The sequence below is a fragment of the Octopus sinensis genome, linkage group LG3 (assembly GCF_006345805.1).
Source record: "Octopus sinensis linkage group LG3, ASM634580v1, whole genome shotgun sequence".
Classification (NCBI taxonomy): Eukaryota; Metazoa; Mollusca; class Cephalopoda; order Octopoda; family Octopodidae; genus Octopus; species Octopus sinensis.
Genome location: NC_042999.1, coordinates 74263166 through 74286997, shown reverse-complemented (window position 1 = coordinate 74286997; position 23832 = coordinate 74263166). Strand labels below are relative to the sequence as shown.

General features: G+C 41.0%; 1 protein-coding gene and 1 long non-coding RNA gene across 2 annotated transcripts in view; one reads left to right on the top strand and one right to left on the bottom strand.

Moving 5' to 3' along the window:
- The window catches only part of LOC115209480, a 447652-nt gene that overhangs the window by 233626 nt on the left and 190194 nt on the right, over positions 1 to 23832 (top strand). The window lies entirely within an intron of this gene.
- On the bottom strand, positions 3649 to 23463 carry LOC118762481. The gene is made up of 3 exons (XR_004998235.1): positions 23263 to 23463; positions 10302 to 10303; positions 3649 to 3661 (listed from the first exon to the last, which is right to left on the bottom strand). It is a non-coding gene; the product is annotated as an uncharacterized LOC118762481 (long non-coding RNA).

The window sequence follows — 23832 nt, the reverse complement described above, 5'->3', positions numbered from 1 at the left end:
TTTAAGTGGGTTATTGCCAATCATCACATTTGAATCTTGAGAATGTTCTGCCACAGGCTTTGGCTGGAATAAAGTTTCCGTCTTCTTGATACTGATAGTCAGTCCAAATGCACGAGCTGCCGCAGCAAACCTGTCGACTATTTTTTGTTTTAGCTGAGAGAGGCAAATTTGACATGATTTCTGCCCGTTTTTAAAGACTGACAATTATTCTATAGGCCTCTTTTTGCTAAGCTCCGAGTTACGGAGATGTTAACAAACCAACACTGGTTGTCAAGCATTGACAGCACAAACACAAAAAGGCACATACATGCACACGTACGTACACACATGCGCGCGCACACACACACACACACACACACACATATAGCAAGCCTCTTTCAGTTTCCGTCTAACAGATCCACTCACAAGGCTTTGGTCGGCCGGGCTATAGTAGAAGATACGGTACCCCACATGAAGAAAAAAATTGTTATAGATCTTCTTGGGCGAGAGATCCTCTAGGAAGTGAAGGAGGGTTGTAATGGAATGGTAGTCTCTTTCCTTTCTTCTTTGTTTCACAGATTAATTCTTTCTCTCACACAAACACCCCATACCCACACATATACCTGTCCCTTTCAGACAGCATTACATTAACATGTATATTATAATATACTTTCTGTAAGATCACTGAATGCCAACTTTTAATGTTTGAAAGTAAATTTAATAACAAACTAACAAACAAAATTTTAACACATCCAGGTAAGAACTGTAGATGTATATGTATATGCAGAGTGGCCCAAAAGTAGGTTACGGTTATTCAACTATCTCTTTTGCATTCATATATTAACAGTTTAGAACTGTTCATACAGCAAGATGGAGTACCTCCATATTATACATTGACAGTAAGAGACTACCTTAACCAAGCCTTTCCACAGTGTTGGTTTGGAAGACGGAACAGCATCGAATGGCTACCACGTTCTCCTGACCTGACACCAATGGATTTCTTTTTGCTTTTTGGTGGGTGTTGTAAAGAACAATATTTATGAGAAGAATCCCAAAACACTAAATGATTTAAAAGATTACATTTCTGACGCATTCACTGAAATTGGTGGAGATCGGAATTTGTGCCGTACTGTGTGTCAGAGTGTTCTGAAGAGATTTGAAGAATTTTGCAATGTTGAAGGAGAACATTTTGAGCATCTGTGAGATTAAACATTGTCTGTTTCAGATGTGCATAAACAATATGATTGTAAGATAGAAATTTAAATGTAATAAAATGTTTTAAAAGAAATTTAAAGTTCCTACGTGAAAACTATAAACCTACTTTTGGGCCATCCTCTATATATGCTTATGAATATCTGTGTGTATCATGTATGTATGTGTGTATGTAGGTATATATTCATACATACACCTACATACACACAAATGAGTAATAGGCACAGTATCACCAAATGTTTTAAGAAGTTTATTTTACAATCATGAGATCCTCGTTTGGATGCTCTAACTATTCTGTACAACACACACATACGCACACACACACACACACACACACACACACACACACACACAAGCACTCATATATATGTATATATATATATATATATATATATATATATATATATATATATATATATATACGTGTGTGTGTGTGCGCGCGCATGTATATGTGCGCATATGTGTATGTGTGTGTGCACATATACACACATATACATGCCTGTGATTTATTGGTGTAAATGAACCAACAATGTTAATGTTCACTATTCTGAGAAATATTCAATTTTGCATGAGACATTGAATGTCATATAGTACAAAAGGAATGACACCTAACTATACTTACGGTGAGCATGTCCAAATACAGTTAAAGCTGCAAGTACGAACAATGTCAGATAGGTATGACGAGTCTGACAAGGATGTGTCTTCATCTTTATCATCTGTAAATAAATAGATTATAAAATATGATATATTGATAAAACAGTTACCTCTGCAGGCTAGTTGTAAATGTATTAGTACTGTTCAAAGTATTGGTGGCTCAGATAAGGTACAGGACATGATGATGATGGTGATGATATTCATGATGATGATGATAAGAAATTTGTTAGTGGTGGTGATACTGGTGAAAATATACATAAACAGTGATTTTCCAGTTAGCTGAAGAGTTCCAATAACAATGAAATATATACGGAGTTGTAAATTTTGTCAGAGTAAAAAACGATATTGGTCAACTATTACTTTTGGAATACCAAACCAAACTGGCAATTTAATGTCGTACATGCGATATGTTTCTTCAACTACATAGTTATTAAAATTATGCTTATACTGTGCATATGGATATGTAAATATGTGCACCTTTTTCTATTTTCTCTCCCTGTTTATTCTTGTGTTCCTTTGTGTTGAAGATTGTTGGCTCGAAACGTAAAAGACTTTCTCACTTCCCGAGCGTTAAACTAATACATCTGTTTGTTGTTTAACACACATCTTTTTTCTTTCTTTTTGCAAATTCTCACTATATATGTCAGGCCTGTAACATGTACAATCTATCAAATGGTCGGGTCGTTGGTGATTAAACCGCTAACCCTACTAAGTCTGATTAGTAAGAAGAGTGTTTTTTGGACACCCTGCAGGACGTAAACAAAACTTATCAAAGGATGGATGAACTTAGTAGGATCAACAACCTTCCAACAGCTGGAGAGAGACCATTATTCTTTGTTTATACATCTCTGTAAAAGAAGGAAACATCTGCAACTACATTTTTATCTAACGATTTAGAACAGTTATTTTGGGTAAATAAGTGCATATGTTTTTAAGAAAATGGGAGTAGCCCTGTACAAGGCTTTTCCTCACTTTAGAAAGATTCGAGTACAGGCATCGCTTAAGTTTTAACATCTCTTTTAAAATCTCTATTATGTGTTGTATACTCTGGTTGGTCGTAGACGAGACAAGTAAAACAATGAAAAGTTCCATGATGGAATGAAGGCACGTTCAGCTGGTGGGTGGTAAGCTCTCTAAAACCTATTGCAAGAGCAAACATCGTTGCCACAAAAATAAGAGCCGTAGTATTTTGTTGAGACAATAACACTAAAAAGCGTGTGTTACTGGACAAATCCCCTTCTGCTCTATGATGTTCATTTGTTGTTTGGAAAGACCAGGGTTCCTAGGCGTGAAATTTCCACTGCGAGTGAAGAAGCCATGCCTCATCTATATTATTTAGTCTCAGGTTTGCACAGTCTGAGAAAACCCGAGACTAAATAAGTAATGTTGTTTATAAGGAAGTCTAAAGTTGTACTTTTATCACAAGGAGATCTAAAGTTATTTTTGCTTTTGTTTCATATTCTTTATACGACATGTGATAGTATCTTGGTGGTGTTGTAAATGACGAAGTTGAAATGTTTCCATCGTAGGAAGTTTACAGGTCACTGTAATTTAAAGTTGATGGAAAGTTAACACGCTCGGACGGCATAAAAGGCAGTTGTACAAAGGAAGCTATCACGAAATATGCTATAGAATATGAAACCAGCAGGCTGCGAGCCATTGTGAGAGAAAAGTATATTCTGAGAGAAAAGTATATGCTTCTCTCCCTGTCTAATAATATTAAACTGAGTGATTCTGTGTTGAGGTTAAGATTCCTTGGAGCATGTCCTGTCAGGATGTGAGTCATCCATTGTAGAGTACTTTCTGGCAGCAAAATCTTGTCTTGAATATCCTCTCCATGAGGCACTAAAACAATAATGCAGAAGTATCAATATAATGGGGACAAACCCAAAATTTCACCCTGCTATTTTCCATAAGATAGAAAACAGATTGGATGAAGCAAGAACGTAAAAAAAAAAAAAGAAAAGACATTCAGATTTCTGGATGACGCATATGATTAGAATTGACGATTGGTGTGAAAAAAGCGATCGTATTCTTAAGCCGTAAAAACAATGTAGTACCCTAACCTCATGACATTGTCTGATTTGAGGAAAAACGCTCTAATCGTCTTGCTAACAGTGCTGCGGAAGGCCAATGTGGAAAGAGCTTCAAGTATGAAGGACTAAGGGAATCTTGTGGTGTATGAGAATGGCAATGTACTGTATTTTCAGACCAGGTGGAATGTCATGGATTTGTGATTAGATCCATTTTATCTATCTATCTATCTATCTATCTATCTATCTATCTATCTATCTATCTATCTATCTATCTATCTGGCTGTCTGCCTGCCTGTCTGTCTGCCTGTCTGCCTATCTGCCTGTCTGCCTGCCTGCCTGTCTGTCTGTCTGTCTGTCTGCCCGCCTGTCTGTCTGTCTGTGTACATACATTTATGCGTAGGTGCGTACGTGCGTGCGTGCGTGTGTGTGTGTGTGTGTGTGTGTGTGTGTGTGTGTGTGTGTGTGTGTGTGTATGTTTAATTTTATTTCTAATTTACACATAGAAGCATACACATATATATGTAAAACATGTATAAAATACAATGTAAACGGAAAGAACTGAAAATATTTCAGGTAAATATTTTTATTTACCTTGGATTTATATTTTCATGAGGTGGATGCGTGTAAAACAGCACGACTGTATATACACGTAAAACGTAGGATATCAAGAAGATATTTTTTCGAAATGAACTAATCTATATACTCATGGCTGACATAAAGCAGAAAACGAGGTGTACTAAATTCGAAATGTTGTTGGAGCGATAGTTATCTATACTCGTCAAATACGCAGTATATATATTTCCGATTCGTACAATCGACGTATACAACTGTCATTTTGTACGTCTATTTCTTGGAAACACAACTATGTCAGAAGTTGATACCCCTCCCCCAAAAAACAAACAAACTACATTTGTTTTTCATATATACTGCGCCCTCATTCAGCTTACGTTATGTCTTACACGCACACACGCCTGAATGCACATATGTTTCATCTCGTTGGCTGAACTTACTTTGCGTATGTGCTTGAGTACACATACATAAAACAAAGCATACAGATTTAACAAGCACTGACTCCAAATACTTGTTCATATACACAGATACTTGCACATCTAACCTGTTGATGATACTGAAATTTCAATGAAGAAGCTTTGGTTCTAAGTTAAAACCAGCCTCTGTCTTCATTGGCGAGAACTTTAGAAATATAAAAAAGTCACCCAACCATATATATACATATACATACGCACACATTTACAGATACATATGGAGAGGAGAGGTTGATATGTATAAGATGGTGGAGGCGCAATGGCCCAGTGGTTAGGGCAGCGGACTCGCGGTCGTAGGATCGCGGTTTCGATTCCCAGACCGGGCGTTGTGAGTGTTTATTGAGCGAAAACACCTAAAGCTCCACGAGGCTCCGGCAGGGGATGGTGGTGATCCCTGCTGTACTCTTTCACTACAACTTTCTCTCACTCTTACTTCCTGTTTCTGTTGTACCTGTATTTCAAAGGGCCGGCCTTGTCACTCTCTGTGTCACGCTGAATATCCCCGAGAACTACGTTAAGGGTACACGTGTCTGTGGAGTGCTCAGCCATTTACACGTTAATTTCACGAGCAGGCTGTTCCGTTGATTCGGATCAACCGGAACCCTCGCCGTCGGAACCGACGGAGTGCTTCCATTCCATGCATAAGATGACTGTTGGCCTTCTGTAAACACCCGTGTCCGGATTTGTGCCTTAGAGGCGAACTTTCTAGGTACAATCCCATGATCGTTCACTTCTTATATATAGAGCAGGAGTAATGGCATGGACAGTAGACGAACTAAACAGCTCAGACAGGAAGACAATGAAGTTGTTGACTAGATATGGCATACTCTACCCAAAAAGTGACACAGACAGACTGAATGTACCAAGAAAAAGAGGGGGAAGAGGACTGATTAGATGCGAACACAGCATTAGAGCAGAAGAAAACAACATAGCATGGTATGTAAAAAATGCCACAGAACTGCTATTATTGGAAGTAATAAAGTCAGGCTTGTGTTGGGTGGAAGATTGCAAAGATAAAGCACTATACAAGCACTTGAGAATGAATGAAACTGAAAATAGGTGGATAAAGAAAAGAATGCATGGACAATTTCATAGGGATTTTGAAGACAGACAGAGAAAAAAGTTGGTTATGGATGGCTAAAAGTAATTTAAAACCGGAAACGGAAGCTCTAATCTGTACTGCCCAAGAGCAAGCATTGAAAACGAATTAAATCAAATACAGAATAGACAACACATCAGAAAGTGACAAGTGCAGAAAATAGTGAGACCGTATGGCATATTACCAGTCAATGCATGCCACTAGCCCAGAAAGAATATAAGAGACGTCATGAAAATATAGCAAGGATTGTCCATTGGACACCTTGCAACAAGTATGGACTTGTGAGAGCAAAAAAACTGGTACGAACATAAACCCGAAAGCATCATCGAAAATGATAATGCAAAGATCCTATGGGATTCTGATTCAGTGCGATCATGTGATAGAGAATTGGAAACCAGAGATAATGTTGATTGAGAAAGAAAGTAAACGATGCTGGATCATAAATATAGCACGCCCAGCTGAAAACAAGGTATGCGATAAAGAAGAAAAAAAAGTTGATATATATAACAGGTTAGCATGGGAGGTTAAGCAGTTGTGGTCGCTGAAAAAAGTGGTAGTACTACCAATAATTGTCGGAGCTCTGGGAATAGCGAGTAAAAATCTTGAGAAGTGCATGGAACAAATAGGGACGGCAATAAGGGTGGAGCACTAGCAGATAACAGCACTGCTTGGAGCTTTCGAATATGCCGGGTTGTGCTCGAAAAATAAGGTTTTTTTTTTACCTCAGTTCACTGGTAATGAACAGCTGACACCGTAGTACATCTCCAGCGTTAGAAGCTGTACAAAGACAACAACAACAACAGCAGCAGCAGCAACAACAACAACAATAATTCTTTCTTTCTTTTTTTGGCTACCGGGGACGAACACAAAACATAGAGGACGATGCGCAGACAAGGGACAGTGAGGTTAAACGTGTAAACAGCCAATAAACACAACGATTAACAAAGAGATTAAATCAACAACATGCTTTCCTATTAGAGGTGGGATTCCACCGTATGGTGACCAAAGAGACCTCATGCACTTTGGAACACTTAACACTAACGGTTCCTCAGGAAGACACCCTCTCTTCTTCCTTCCATCCGGCGTAGAAGCGCACAATCTGAGTAGGCCCAATCACGCGAGCCATTTTTGCTACATTCATCTACTTTCCAACGACTTACTGGGTGACAGTGCCTCCCTCTCAAGCCTCACTTTCCCTTTCTGGTGGAACCTAAAATGTCAATGAGGCCTTTGCCAAAGGGGAAGGTACCCGTCTTCAATCCTTTCAATCGCGTCCCCACACAACCTATTTTGCTATAGCCACCAGAGAAAAAGCCCTCCTTTCCCGGCCAAAGGAAGAAGGCGGGGTGATCTTCACAATGGACTCGAATGAGAGATGGATCCGTCCTACACGTAACAATAACCGTTTGACAAAGCTCCGCAAGTCAGCAATGCGTGGACACTGTACGAAAGCATACAGAACGGTTTCATCGCTCTGCGTGCATCTCGGATAAGCCTGACCGATTGCACACCCCTACCTATAGAGCTTATCTCGAACCGGCAGCGCCCCCGCCCCCGATAGCACTGCCAGGCTTTCTGGAAGTTATCCATAGTTCCCGGCCCGAAAGTCTTCCAGAAGAGATTAGCCAGTTGATCTCCCTCGACGCCCAGGACCTTTCCGAGTATGTCGTCGATCTTTCCCTCCACTAATCCCCTATAGAACGCCGAGTCAGAACTTCTACCGATCACACTGTCCGACTGACTGAGGGCTGTGAGCGCTTGGAGACTCTATGTGTCCTGTCTCGGTCTATACCTGATCCAGGACTGTAGCTCCGACTATAGCTGGAGATGTCGCAGCCTCAGCGCATGACTGCGATTCCTCAACCACGGCATGTCCAGTACTCCACGCAACGGGTCCTGACAGCAAATAGACCAACTGACAAGCGGTACCTTCCCTTCCACAGGAAGCAGAAGAGCAAATGCACCAACCCGCTCAACCACAATGTAGGGCAAGGGACAACAGTCAGGTGGTTGTATATGACGGGTACACATTCACCACCCCCACCCATCCTTTCAGAGAGTTTCCTCTTGGCCCATTTATGGGCGAGAGTGGCCACCTTGTCTGTCACCTCACCCTAGTTCTTGCTCCTTGGTGATCCGGACCGAACGAGAACACGAGCAGCTTAACAGATCCTTCTGTCCAGCACCTCACAACACTGTCGGTTGGCATGGGCCTGCCTCTCCAGTTGCCAAACTGCAGGCCCACTGACTTCTCTTAGATGATCATTGCTCCTGTCACCGCTTCGTATTCCTTTAAGGTAGTGCTGACCCTCTCGATATCCGAGATGTCCGACAATACCACGGTGACGTCGTCTGTATACGCCGACACGAACCTTCCGCATCTCAGTTCACGCGGGATGCCCCTCGAAACCTCCAGCTTCCACAGTAATGGCTCGAGTACCAGTACGTACAGAAGGGGTGAGAGTGGGCATCCTTGACGGACTGAACGCACAATACTAAACGGTCCAGAGAGCTGGCCATTTACTTTGACCACCGAACAGATGTCGCTGCAGTGATCCAGCTTCTGAAAACGGGCCCGAAATCAGCCGCCTTGAGGACAGCCTCCAAATAGAGATGGTCGACTCTAACGAAAGCTTTCGATTGATCCAAGTTGATCAGGGCCCCACTCATGCCAGGTTTTTTAACAACCCTCTCTATGATACACCGCGTGAGGTGGAGGTTGTCGTGTTTAGTTCTGCTGGTGATAGCGCAAGTCTGCGCATTACCCACCAGTCTGTCGACGACAAGCGCCTACGTCTCTGCTTGCACCTTGGCCAACATTTTGTAATCTGCATTTAGCAGAGTTACTGGCCTAAAGTTATCAACAATCTCTCTCTTGTTCGGATCCTTTCTCAGTAGCCACACAGATCCGGGTATTCTCCCATTCTGCTGCCAGATGAAGTAGACGTCTACTAAAAGCTTACCAAACAAGTCTGGCATATGTATATAAAGCTCGAAGGGGAGACCATCCAATTCCAGAGACTTCTCCCAAGTGCGTCACATATATATTCCGACGTGTCACATATATATTCAGCTGTTATCGGCATTTCGCAGAAATCTACGTCACTGGCTGAAAGTCGCTGCATACCATCAAGGTAGAAAGTGAACTTCACTTTCACCTCCGGGCCATAGCGCATCTCGTACAGTTCAGCAAAATGCCTCTGAAATTCTGCGCACATCTGCTTCGAGACATGTAGCATGCGCCCGTCCCGACCCCTCAAAGACCGAATTGCAGTTTTATTACCACGTTGCGCCTGGTCCCATCAAATGCCTTTTGTTCCCTCCTGCTTCAGAGCATGTGCCCTAACCCCGACAATGCATCCTTCATGCTTAGTGTTGAATAGTTGGTTCAGAACTAATCTCGCTACCAGCACGTCAATCAGTATGTCTCTACTGAGTACCTCCTCTAATTTTATTATCAAGGTATCCCTCTACTCTAGTCTTCTCTATCACTAGTTCTCAACTAGATTCTACAGCTTCTACTTTAATCGCCCGTTTTAGGACCCTCCCACCATCGGTTGTTGATGACTCCACCCGTCAACTTTTGATGGGCTAACTTTCTAAGCCGGTCTCTGAAAGCTTGATGCGCCGGGAAGGATGCGTTCAGCTTCCGGTTTCTGGGTTCCTGCCTATAGAGCCTATCTAGGTCAACCGTACAGATCACAAATTTGTGGCCAGTGTAGTTGACGAATTCAAATTGTGGACACCCCATACTATTCCTATCTGTTAGCCTACAAAATATCCCATCTAGATAAGATCTGGATGACCCGACACTGTTTGCCCATGTCCACACTGGAGTGTTCGGGAATTCCAGTCTGAACCTTTCCGCCAGCTGGAAACGACTGAGCAGGTTGCGAGGTTTGTGTGCCCCGCTTTCCTATCCACTAACCCCAACCAATACACAAGTGCATCCAAAATGGCGCGCCAATCGCTCACTAACACTAAAGAGCGAGACCTCCCTAGAAAGGCCTCCCAGCGTCTGAAGAAATCTGGCTTCCCCGTTCCAGTCGGTGCGTACACTGCGACCAGTCTAAAAGCATTCCCTTCATTATCGTCCACGACCAGGATCACTGACTTATTTTCTAGGCCCAGGAAGATCGACCGTATCTCGAGATTTAGGCCTTTTCAGAACAACACTTCCACCCCACCCCCATTCCCGGTCGACTAAGAGATGCGAAAATCTCAAAGTCATCGAAAATGGGAGCCAAGGCCTGTGTCCGCGATCCTGGTCTCACTGACGGCTATTATATCCAAACTTATCGATCTGAGGTCGTTGCGCAAGCATCCTTGCTTCCACGACGATCCCAGGCCACGTACATTTATAAACCCTACTTTAAGAACCTCCATACTGGCCAGGAAATAAGGACAGGGAAACGAGAGTGTCACTTACCATCCTGGTGCTGTTTGTTTGTGGTCAAGTGGTCTCCTAATCTGTCTATTTTGTTGGGTTCCTCTGGGAACCTCCTTAACAGCAATCTGCTGGTCGTTACAGTGGGAGATCTAATGTACAGAAGCTCCGCTTAATGCTCATATAAATCTCTAATGTCATTCGTACCATCATTAGGCTCTCCGGTACTCTAAAAGTGTTGGGGCTGCAGATCATCCCTTCTATTTCAATGTTCTCGCTTTCTGCTGAGAGCCATCAGCTTTTCATTGGCCTTTCTCACTAGCAGGAAATCCCACTGCTGTGCGGATGGTTTTGTTGTGATATTTTTCTTTTTAAAGTTTGTTGTGTTTTTGATTCTGCTGTAGATGTTTGTAATGGTGTTTGTAGTTTTGGTGTTGTCATCAGTGTGTTTGCCGTTTCTTGGATTTCTCCCTTTTTCTGTGTCTCTTTCTTATTTTGTTTTTACCTTTTGGGCTACCCCCTCATCATCGCTTGGATGCGTGGAGGAGTACGTGTCTTGTATGTTTTCTTCTGGTGTTGTTTGTTCTGGTTCTCTTATTGTTGTTGTTGCTCCTGCAACTGTAGCTTCCGCCTCTGTTACTGGTGCTACTTCCACTGCCACATTTACTGTAACACCTGCCTTGGGTTCAATTTATGTTTTTTTTTCCCTTGCCTTTCTGTTGTTCTGGTTGTTCTTGTCCTTGATTTTGTCAACCCATGGGTTGTGGTGTTTTCGTTTGGACATTTCTTTCTGACCTTCTGTTCTGGTTCTGTGGGCAATGAAACCGTAAATGACCCGTTGAACCACAATCGTCTCACCTTGGCATTCTGCCTTTCACGTTCACCCTTAGTTCTACTTCATTCGAGAGGCAAATCAGGTCTAGGACTTTCTCGAACTGCCCTGGCTTCATGTGGAGATGAACCTCCATAGTAGTCCCAAACCAATTTTCTCTCCTTGATCTTTTAACATCCAGGAGATTCTGCCCGCCGTCCGTGCAAATACAGGCAAGAATCACCATATATCAAAGCCTGGTGGTACTCCAATTACCGTAATTCGTACCGCTCTTCTTCACATGTACGTTGAGAAGAGGACGACGCATGATCACCGAGTTCTATATCACCTCCTCCTCGGTCTTAAAAAGGACCTCTACTCCGCCGTACTACCTTACTCTCGCAATGTGGTAGATATTTTGCAATATGTATTTCAAGGCTTTATCTACCTGGTCGTGTTTAGCATTTTCGAGTTTCCTTGTCTTTGTGTTCACACACATGTAGACAACTGTTCGTTTGGTTGTTGCTTCGATGAACGTCGCTTGGAGGCGTCAATTCTGACCTACTTCCATTCGTTTTTATATATTTTGCTGCCTTGTTTAGTTTTTCTATTTTGTTCTTCAATGAGATGTTAACCAATTCCTTAGCTCCCGTGATACTTGCAAAGGTTTCTTTTTTACTGCTCACTCCATTTTTGTTAGACTCTTCTCCGTAGTTGCTTTCAACATTGTTTTGCGTGCTACTAAAATTTCCATGTAGTGAGGAAGACTTTACTCCTTCTTTCCTCTCGCTTTCTTTCTGCCTTTTGTCTTCTTCTTCTTCTTCTTCTTCTTCTTCTTCTTCTTCTTCTTCTTCTTCTTCCCTCCTTTCCTTCCTCCTTTTCTTCCTGCTGTCTGCTGTCAATCATGGTGGGGAGGTCGGGGAAGTTCTCGTGCAAATTGCCGTACTACCTTCCTTCCTCACTCCCACTTTTCGCCGCTATGTTCGATGTTTACATTCTTTAAAGCAAATTTTCGAAGAAATTTAAAAACAAAAAGTTTTGTATCACGCTCAGAAAATGGGGCTTTGGTTAACAAACGTCATCCCTCACCACCAGAAGTGCAGCTGACTTACAAAACGATTTAGCCAATAAAATACAGTACAGAAACTTTTAAAACAAGTGAATTAAAAATAAACATACAGCGCTTCAACAACACACTTCTTGCACTGGCGATAATAATAATAATAATAATAATAATAATAATAATAATAATAATAATAATAATAATACAGGACTTACAAATATATACAGTTGCGGTCAAAATGTTCAGAACGGCATTGTTTTCGTCAGAAAAGTATGTATAAGGTTTTATCAAAGTTGTTTTATATTCTATAATTTTCACAGACAATAAATACAATATTATTTGTTATTGTCTGAGATTTTGGTGTAATTTGAGAGGATAATACAAAAGTTATGGATGATTTAGTGATTTACTGCAAAACCCATGGCGGCCAAAATGATCAGAACGGTTGCTTTTACTCCGTGTTTTAGTATATTTAACCGTCGAACTCTAATGTTTTGAATTTGTTTACGTGACAGTTCGTTTACTAAACATTAGTAAGAATATCTGCAGTGTACTTGGTTAATATAATGCCACTTACTCCGTTACCAATTCATCAGCAGATTATTAAGCTTCGAAAGAAGGATAATTTAAGTATTAGGTCTATTGCAAAGATTGTTAACAAGTCAAAAAGTGTTGTTCACGGTATTCTTAAGGTCTACGATGATTGTGGTTCGTGTGAAGCAAGAAAGTCTACAGGTAGGTCAAGAACAATGACCAAGAGAGAAGATCGTGCTATGGTAAAGTTGGTTAAAAAGGACAGATTTAAAACTGCTGCTGCTGTTTTTCGGGAAATGAGCATTGTACTGAAAAAACTTTATCTCGAAATACTGTGTCTCGTCCTTTAGTTGAACATGACCTTCAAGCAAGAGCACCTGCAGTGAAGCCACTGATCAGCTCCAAGAATAAAAAGTGTCGTCTTACCTTTGCAACCGATCATGTGTTGTGGTCTCAAGAAAAATGGCAAACAGTGCATTTCAGTGATGAATATAAGTTTATGTTATTTGACTCAGATGGGAAAAGGTACGTTCGTCGAAAAGCAGGTGAAAAATAGTCACCTAAATGCCTTAAGACTAGTATTAAATTCGGTGGAGGAAGTGTCATGGTTTGGGGGATGATATCTGGAGATGTTGTAGGCCCTTTGCTGCGATTACATGGAAAGTTAAATGCAGGAGTTTATAAACAACTTGTAAAAGATCATGTCTTGCCTGTGCTGAGAAATTCAACTAAGCGACCATCCATATTCATGCAGGACAATGCCCCATGTCACAAGGCTAAGGTGGTCATGAACTTCCTCAAGGCTGAAAAGGTTATTGTTATGGATTGGCCTGCTCAAAGCCCAGACCTCAATCCTATTGAAAATGTGTTGAATATTCTAGGAGAACGTTTGAAAGCCAGAAATCCTAAAACAACCGAGCAATTATGGAATGCCCTTCAGGAAGAATGGAATAAGATCCCCCAGCAAGAAATTGAAAATTTAATTTCCCCATGCAGTCAAAAATGTCAAACTTTGATTCAATTTAGGGCTTCACACTAAATATGAAATAATTCCAGCATTCTCTGTCACTTTTTGATTATTTTGTTATTTTTTCAACCGTTCTGATCATTTTGGCCACCAATGGGTTTTGCAGTAAATCCCTATATCATCCATAACTTTTGTATTATCCACTAAAATTACACCAAAATCTCAGACAATACCAATTAATATCGTATTTATTGTCTGTGAAAATTATAGAATATAAAACAACTTTAATAAAAACTTATACTTTCTTTTCTGACGAAAACAATGCCGTTCTGAACATTTTGGCCGCAACTGTATATAAACATACCGAAAATTGCCCTACTGGGCACACTGCACACATCCTACGCAAAACACTTTCAATACAGTAACCATAAGAGTATCACAGCAAACCACAGCACATACCCAAGGCACACAGAGTTGCGCTCGGTGGTGAAGAGAAAGCACGTTATAAAAATAAAACTACTGAATAATAATAATAATAATAATAATAATAATAATAATATAATAATAATAATAATATAATAATAATAATAATAATAATAATAATAATAATAATAATAATAATAATAATAATAATTATTATTATTATTATAATTCCTTGAAGCAGTACCAGGTAGTGGCTTTCATGGCTTCTAATCTTAACTGATTGGAAGCGTTATCATGTACATTGTTTTGTCTTGGTATAAATGATAGGCAAATATTCTGCTCAATACCACAGAGTTGCTTGTCAGTTGTTTGACCTTAACCAGTTGAGCATATGCCTTCCTGGTTGACGATATATGCATCTCTGATCGCAACCAGAAGTAGTCGGGAGCATCATAGCCATGTGTTGAGAGGAATTCGTTGGGGTTTGGATAATTCACCTCTGGAAGTATGGGTGTTTCGTTCAACATCCTTAAACAACCCATATTCAGGGACCCTTTGAGCGTGATGGGCTACTCGACCTGAAGAGAATTCTATCTGGGCCCCACTTGTAAGGTCATGCGCTGTTAATCTTGATGATATGAGATCACCATTTTGCACACATATGGTTGTGATGCATTTGCCTGGTATACCCTTATCAGACAGGTAGTCATGATAAGTATACCAGGCTTCATATATTTTAGTTGAAATTTACACAAAAACAAAAGACGAAGACAGGTGTTTGAGCAACAAGCAGGTGTATTAATTTGACGCTCGGTAAAGTGAGAAAGTCTTTTACGTTTCGGTCACGCTCTTCAACAAAAAGGAATAAGAGAAAATAAACAGAGAATATTTTACCCCAGTGTCCCTTTGATGGCATGTACTGTTCTCTCATTCAATAATAATAATAATAATAATAATAATAATAATAATAATAATAATGATAATGATAATAAAAAAAATAATAATAATAATGATGATGATGATGATGATGATAATAAAGGGCACCACAACAAACCACAGCACATACCCAAGGCACACAAAACTGCGCTCGGTAGTGCAGTGAAAGCACCTGATAAAAATAAGACCACTGAATAATAATAATAACAATAATAATAATAATGTTTTCTACTAAAGGAACATGGCTTGAAATTTGGCGGGAGGAGACTAGTCGATTACATCGACACTAGTGTTTCACTGGTACTTAATTTGTCGAACCCAAGGAGATTAAAGGCAAAGTCAACCGCGGCGTAATTTGAACTCAGAGCGTGAAAACAGACGAAATACTGGGAAGCATTTCGCCCGGCGTGCTAAGTGTTCTGCCAACTCATCGCCTTAATAACAATCTTTTCTACAAAAGGTACCAAGCCTGAAATTTTTTGCGTGGGAGGCGGGGACTTGTTAATTGCATCGACCCCAGAACTCAACTGATACTTATGATATCGACTCTGACAGGATGAAAGATAAAGTCGACCTCGGCAGAATTTGAACTCAGAACGTAGCAACAGACGAAATTCCGCTAAGCATTTCGTCCAGCGCGCTAACGATTTTGTCAGTTTGCCGCCTTGAAAAGTAGTCAAACCAGCCTCCTGATACCAGTAATTATTTCTACTCTAGTCACAAGCCTTGAAAAGTCTGGAGGAAGGGAGCCAGTCGGTTACATCGACATCAGTGCGCAACTAGTACTCATTTCATTGGCTTCGAAAGGAAGAAAGGCAAAGTCGGCCCCGGCGGAATTTGAGCTCAGACGTAACGGCAGACGCAATACCTATTTCTTTACTACCCACAAGGGGCTAAACACAGAGAGGACAAACAAAGACAGACAAACGGATTAAGTCGATTATATCGACCCCAGTGCGTAACTTGTACTTATTTAATCGACCCCGAAAGGATGAAAGGCAAAGTCAACCTTGGCGGAATTTGAACTCAGAACGCAATACCTATTTCATTATTACCCACAAGGGGCTAAACATAGAGGGAACAAACAAGGACAGACATAGGTATTAAGTCGATTGCATCGACCCAGTGCGTAACTGGTACTTAATTTATTGACCCCGAAAGGATGAAAGGCAAAGTCGACCTCGACGGAATTTGAACTCAGAACGTAACGGCAGACGCAATACCGCTAAGCATTTCGCTCGGCCTGCTAACTATTCTACCAGCTTGCCGCCTTCCCGGATGCGAACTTTTTTCCCCACGAGAGTTTTGGACCCCAGTTATGAATTCATTTGCATATAGCCAATCAGAGTTCAACTATCAAACTAATTTATGAGCGCATAACAAGTGATGGGCAATAAGATAAGGTCACTTGGGTAAGGAATGGCCATGCTTCTTTTCTCTTTTAATAATGCTTGTTCTTGTTGTTTCAACCATGGCTGCATCTGCGTAGTTATCTGTGTTGTTATTTACTTTGTAAAACAGTAAGGGAAGACGGTTGCTAGCACTTCACCCTCTACCCACCTTTTCTCATTGACATCTTTACTATATGGGGCCCTAACAAAATCCGATAATAAGGATAGATGCAAATCTATCTAATTACTTGTCTCCTTCTAAAATCAGGCATAACTTGGCGATCTACAACACTGTTCTTCGTCTTGAGTTTATTTGGTAGAGGGTGTTTTGCCAAGAGATTGGTTGTTTTTAACACATTCACGAACGTTATGTTGGGTTGTATGCAAATGCGTTAATTACTGGAATCCAGAACTCTCGTGGCAAAACAAAACAAAACAATAAATAAATGAATAAAATTCGCCTCCCGGATGCCAATAATAATTCTGAATGTGTCATGCTTTCTAACAGTCGAAGTCGAACACCCATTCGTCAAAAGAGATTCAGTCAGTTATACCTTGTTTAATAGTTATACTTAGGTGTGGTTTGGAATGACAAATACTATGATACAATATCATGAGTAATATGAAATTTACTTAGTCCATTATATGTAATTTTTGCAATAAACTCCTATGTAGATAAAGGAATACATTTAGTATAAGATGTCGGCTTTGTTGGCCTTTCATAATAAATAAGCTAACATTTCTTCTGCTTCACTTAACTTTTTGTCTCCCCTTCCTCTCTCACTCTTCCTACTTGTTTACTTCTTCCTCCACTCCTTTCTTACAAATAAACAAACAAATAGGAAGAAAGAGAAAGAGAGAGAGAGAGAGAGAGAGAGAGAAGAAGGGGAGAGAAACAGTTACTTGTTTGTTTCTTCCTCCACTCCTTTCTAAGTTTAAATATGGACAGGTTGTACGCCAAGTTTTAAGCACTGCGATTTAATAATTGCGAAATGTAAAAAGTTGTTGCTACACAGATTTTATTTAGTTTTAACTTATAATTCTTTCATATATGAATTCTATTTATTCGCTGGATTTTGTATTGAACCATAGAAGAGATGTTACAACTTATATGAAACATTAAACATACATTATGAGGGCTAAACCGATTAAAACGATTACGATATAGAGGGCATTAGTAAATTATATATTTAACATTAAGGGTGTATATACCAAATTAAATATATACTTAGTGTGTAACCCAGATTTTGGTGGGTGGGTGTCTTGTGTTTACAAGAAAGAAACAAGGAAAAGGGGACAAGGTTTGGGTGTTGAAATTTGTATGCGTATAGTGATGTATAAATAATAAACATTTTAATATATGAATAACTTAATGAATAAAGACTATTAATGATGAGAAGCGAAAATTAATAAATGAATGAAACAGTATTACATATAACATTTCATGCATCCAACATAATATAAATTGAATTTATATACATCATAAAAATTATTTATCTATACATACAATAACTACACTGTATGATATTATGTATATATATACACATACATACATGTATTACATACGAATCTATTATTTATATTATACATATCTATAAATTTATATTATATAATGATGCGAAAGACGCTGCAAATATAAACATTTTGAGGCCATAAACTGAAGGGTCACTCGTAAACAGAGCGGGATAACAAAACCGTTCCCTCATTTAGTGTCCACTATAATTAGGTCCCTACAGTGATGGAGGGGTACAAAAAAATGATAATCTAGTTTTGTGTGCGTTTTTCTTTCAATTTTTCTCTAATACTTTTTTCTTGTTGCTGTTATAAAATGAATTAACTACATATTTAATATATAAAGAACATAGATAATATGCACCGCCGGAACTTCTTGTTGACAAACAACAGCAGTAATTGCATTCACCTCAACAGACGTCATTGATTGGTTGAAATTGCCGAAATACGAGAAATTCAACAACAAATAGCTTACAAACTACAGAATTTTCTCAAGAACGCCAAGAGAAAAAGATGTTTTATATGACACATTCCACCAGTATACGAAGTTTAAAATTGTTTAGTTACAAAAAATTACTTTTTAAATCTGCCGGTCAAAGTGAAAAGATCCTACATATATACAAATATATATGTGTTTGTGCTGTGTGAGTATACATGTTCTTGTGGTGCATCTGTGCACTGTATACAATAATTTCATTATTATTATTATTATTATTATTATTATTATTATTATTATTATTATTATTATTATTATTATTATTATTATTATGCACGCTCGCGCGCACACACACATATCTATCGCTTACATGTTCCAGCTATGCTGGGGCACCACCTTGGGAGGTTTTAGCCGAACGAATCGACCCCACTACTTATTTCTCTTGGCTTGGCATTTATTCGTAGGATCACGGTTTCGATTCCCAGACCGGGCATTGTGATTGTTTATTGAGCGAAATCATTTAAAGCTTCACGAGGCTCCGGCAGGGGGAGGTGGTGAACTCTGTTGTATTCTTTCACCACAGCTTTTGCTCACTCTTTCTTCCTGTTTCTGTTGTACCTGTATTTCAAAGGGCCAGGCTTGTCACACGCTGAATCTTCCCGTGAACTACATTAAGGGCACACGTGTCTGTAGAATGCTTAGCCACTTGCACGCTAATTTCACGAGGAGGCTGTTCCGTTGATTAGATCAACTGGAACCTTCATCGTTGTAACCGGCGGAGTGCCGAAGTAATATATATGAATGACCATGAGATGGCACCTAGAAAGTTTCCTTCCTATGCACAAGTCCGGGCAAGGGTGTTCATGGAAGACCTGCAAATACCCATGCATACCAGCCTCCCCGCTCCACGCCAAATGATGAAAGACAAAAACAAAGATGCATATGCCCTCTCTATCTCTCCCCCTTCTCTCTCTCACACACATTACCGAAAATTCTTGCATGATCTCAGTGTAACACTATGATTCAACCTTATTACATAAGGGAAAGGCAAAGGCCGATACAGCTTGGCTAGTGAGGTCACAACTCATTTCTACAGCTAAGTGACTGGGAACAACGTGAATAAAGTGTCCGGAAATCGAACCCATTAGTTCATAATTGCCAGCCTGACGATCTAACCACTGAGTCATGCGCCTTCTCTTGCACACATCTATCTATCTATCTATCTATCTATCTATCTATCTATCTATCTATCTATCTATCTATCTATCTATCTATCTATCTATCTATCTATCTATCTATCTATCTACTGACGTGATGTCGCATCGGCTCCGTAGGTGACCCCTTTTTTCGACTTTTTATTGCACACATTTTGATTCAATTTTTGCACACAGGGTGTGTAAAACACCCAGCTTTCGTTTGAGTGTGTTTTCAAGGGAGGAACTGACCCCTAGGGGCAGTTTAAAACCTATTTACATTTCTATTTTCTTCGATTTCCTTGCCATATTTCGAAACAAATAGGGCTAAGAAACCATGAGACCGACTTCCCGCCTCTACCAATGCTAGAGGCGAAGCAAGCTGAAAGCAAAGCCGTTCCGCGAGAACGCACACAAGCCTTAGAAGGCACGAGTGCTTCTGCTACTATAATCACTGGCTCTACCACTGCTACCACCACTACCGCAATCACCACCACAACCAACACGAATACCGAAAACAATTTTGCCGCAGCTTTAAAATTAAAGGAAACAGTCATGTGCTTTTCCAAAGAAGAACTACTCGTTTGTAATGCAATGTTAGAAAAAGACGACCTCAGCATACAACTACAGACACCACAAAACCTCACGGAAAAGAAACCCCAATTATTTAGAGGACACTCAACCTAAAAACAAGGCTATACGAAAAGGCCACTCAAGAAAATGTTGAAAAATGTTTAAGGCCTATATGGGCCTTTAAAGACTACATCACGAGGGAAACAGATTTGCCACGATTGAAGTTTGTTTCGACAGTAAAGAAAGAGCCAAGAACCTCTCCACAAAGTCCTTCCAATTTGAAAATTTACTGATGATCCCCACATACCTTGGCCGTAGGGTCACAAAAATTAAAATAAAGAATATGCCTTCTGAAATAGAAATAAAATGGCTCGTGTCCGCCATTTGCTATGACATCGAGGGCGAAATACATATCGTGGAAATCGCTGTCGTGGACCAGCAAAACTGCATTGGCGAAGAAATCGAAATCCTTGCTCAAATTAATTCGATGATTTTCAAAAAAACTCCACATCGAATCCAATTGAGAGAGGATTCGAATTTACATGTGGCCGTCGAAGGCAGAAAGCCACGTTGCTACGTTTGTGGTAGCAAAGCACGCTTCCAAATTACGTGCCCACTAGCACAGAAACAACAACAGCAACAACAACGACAACAAGATCATGAAAAACCACAACAACCACAAGAAAACCAAAAATCGTGCAGGAAACCATATGCATAACTAATTAAACAGCTCTACAAACAAATGAAGGAACATCATCAACCAATAAGTCAGCCCAACCAAACAACACCACCACCAGCGCCACCAAGAACAGAAACAACACCATCATCACCACCACCAACAACAACAACTTCAAAGGAGGAAGAGAAAACCAAAAAGACTCATACCCCACCACCAAAAACCCATACACCACACCCCAACTGTCACCAACCAGCATCAACACAACAAAGTCAACACACTCAGAAACAGACCCCAATACACTACCCCTCCCACCTTCTGATTCCTCCAACATGTCGTCAGATGAAGACGACACGGAGGATTGGCAAGTGGCCATAGGGGGAAGGAGAAAAAGGGGTAAAAAAGAATAGAGAAGCAGATAAGCAGAGCAGGGAGGTCTACCACTCCCGAAACCAAAACACCCGCAGAAAACACAAGCATCAACACAAATACACTAATCCCCGCAACAATGTTGACAGCCATAAGTACCAACAACCCAGACCTAAGGGAATACATAAGGTCAAACACCAACCTAAAAGAAAATGATACCAAAACAAAGAATCACCCACGCACAACACCATCACAACACATCAAAATCATACACATAACACAGAACACACACAGCATCCTGAAATCTCTCTACCCTGATGAAGCTGGGAGATTTCAAAAATACCTGTCCAAAAAACTGTACAAAAACCTTCTGGGAGAAAACTGTGAGGTGAAAAACAAAGAACTTTCAGACAGTAAGTGACTCTCTCTCTCTCTCTCTTTCTCTCTCTCTCTCTCTCTCTCTCTCTCCTCTCTCTCTCTCTCTCTCTCTCTCTTTCGTCTTCCTTTTGTGTGTAAAACGCAACTTTCTATAGGAACATGCTCAAAATAGGCAGTATAAATGTACGTGGCTTGGGTCGCCTTGGAAACATGGCTACCTGTTAAACGACATCAAGTCACAAAACCTGCATACCATAGCCATCAGTGAGACCAGACTCAACAGCCCGCAGGCACTCCAGCACTCAGCGCACATTCCGACATTTATTTTTCTCCGCGTCTGCCGAGAATGGGCGGTGGTTACACTGCGGTGTTCCTTCGGAAGAGTTTGGACCTCAAAGTAAGAGCAATTTTCATAGACCCGGGGGGTAGGCTGGTCGTCCTGGATGTCGATGGCAGCAATGGGTGTGCTTTTAGAATGATAACAGTTTATGCACTGTCCTTAATAGGTTGGCCAGATTTCTTTGAACGTCTAGAGGTTTGCCTGGGAACGTCTCGACCTTTACTTTTAGTGGGGGATTGAAACGCTACCCTGGACACGCATCTATACTACGTGGGCAGAGATAGTAATAGGAGGGGATGCAAATGCCTTAAAGACCTGCTCAGACGTTTCCAACTGTCTGACAGGTACCGACTCGACCACATGAATGTGCCAATGTGGGCATGGAGCAACCGCATCGGGTCGTCCAGATCGTACTTAGATTATTCTGGAGGACAGTGGATAAGGATAGTGTAGGTTGTCCACAATTCCATATAGTCAGCTACACAGACCACAAATTTGTGACTTGTGCACTTGACTTAGATAAGACACATAGGCAGCGTCCCGGTTACTGGAAGCTGAACGCGTCGTTCACGGCACGCCAGACTTACAGGGACCGGATTAGCACATTAGTTAAGAGAGCATTGACGGGTGCCATAATCAACAACAGATGGTGGTATGCTCTAAAGAAAGCAATTAAAGCAGAATCGGTTTTGTACAGTAAGGCCCTAGCATTAGACCGAAATAGAATAGAGGGAGACCTAGTTAAGAAATTAGAAGAGGCACTTAGGACTGGCATCGCGTCCAACGTACTGGCAGCGAGGTTGGCCTTCGACCAACACTTCAACGCCAAACACGAAAGATGCGTTGTCAGAGCTAGGATGCGTGATCTGAGGAACGAAGGAGTTGAGCCGCCCGAGAGGCCCGAGTGGCGGAGGCGCAACGATGTAACAGAGCAACGATTAGGTCACTTACAGGGGCGCGAATTACTCGAGCCTGAAAGGATGCGTGAAGCCTTTCAATAACACTTTGCCCGACTGTTTGGGACGACTGGTGGGTCAGGACGCAGAGTGAACTTTAGTGCTTACTTGCATGGCCTTCCACGACTCTCAGCAAGAGAGGCGGAGTGTTGTGAAAGACCCATCACAGCCGCAGACGTACGGGATACGATAGCAGGCTGCGCGAGAGACAAGTCACCAGGCTTGGATGGTCTGCCCTACGAATTTTAATTTCAGATGTCAGACTTGTTTGGAGGCGTCTTGGCAGCTGTCTACGAGTATCCCCGTCTTTGTAAAGCGAGGAGTAGTGGCACTGCTAAAGAAAGATCCAAACAAGGGGAACGTCATAGATAACTTCAGGCCCATCACTCTGCTCAACGCAGATTTGAAAATCCTGACCAAGGTGTTAGCCGAGAGGTTGGCGCTTGTCATCGAAAAACTAGTCGACAAGGTGCAAACGTACGCCATGCCAGACAGAAGTATCCATGACAACCTCCATCTGATGCGCTATATCATAGTTAAGGATCCTGGCATGAGTGGGGCGCTGATCAATTTGGATCAATCAAAAGCTTTCGATACGGTAGACCATCACTACTTGGAAGTTATCCTTAAAGCGGCTGGTTTCGATCCCATGTTCCACGGTTGGATCGCTGCCTTATACAGCGGCATCCGCTCGGTAGTTCGCGTAAATGGTCATCTATCCAGACCATTTAACATCATGCATTCGGTTCTTCAAGGATGTCCCCTCTCGTCGCTTCTGTATGTATTGACTCTTGAGCTACTACTGCCGAAGCTGGCGACGCTGAGGGGCATCCCACGAGGGCTGGGATGCGGGAGGAGCGTGTC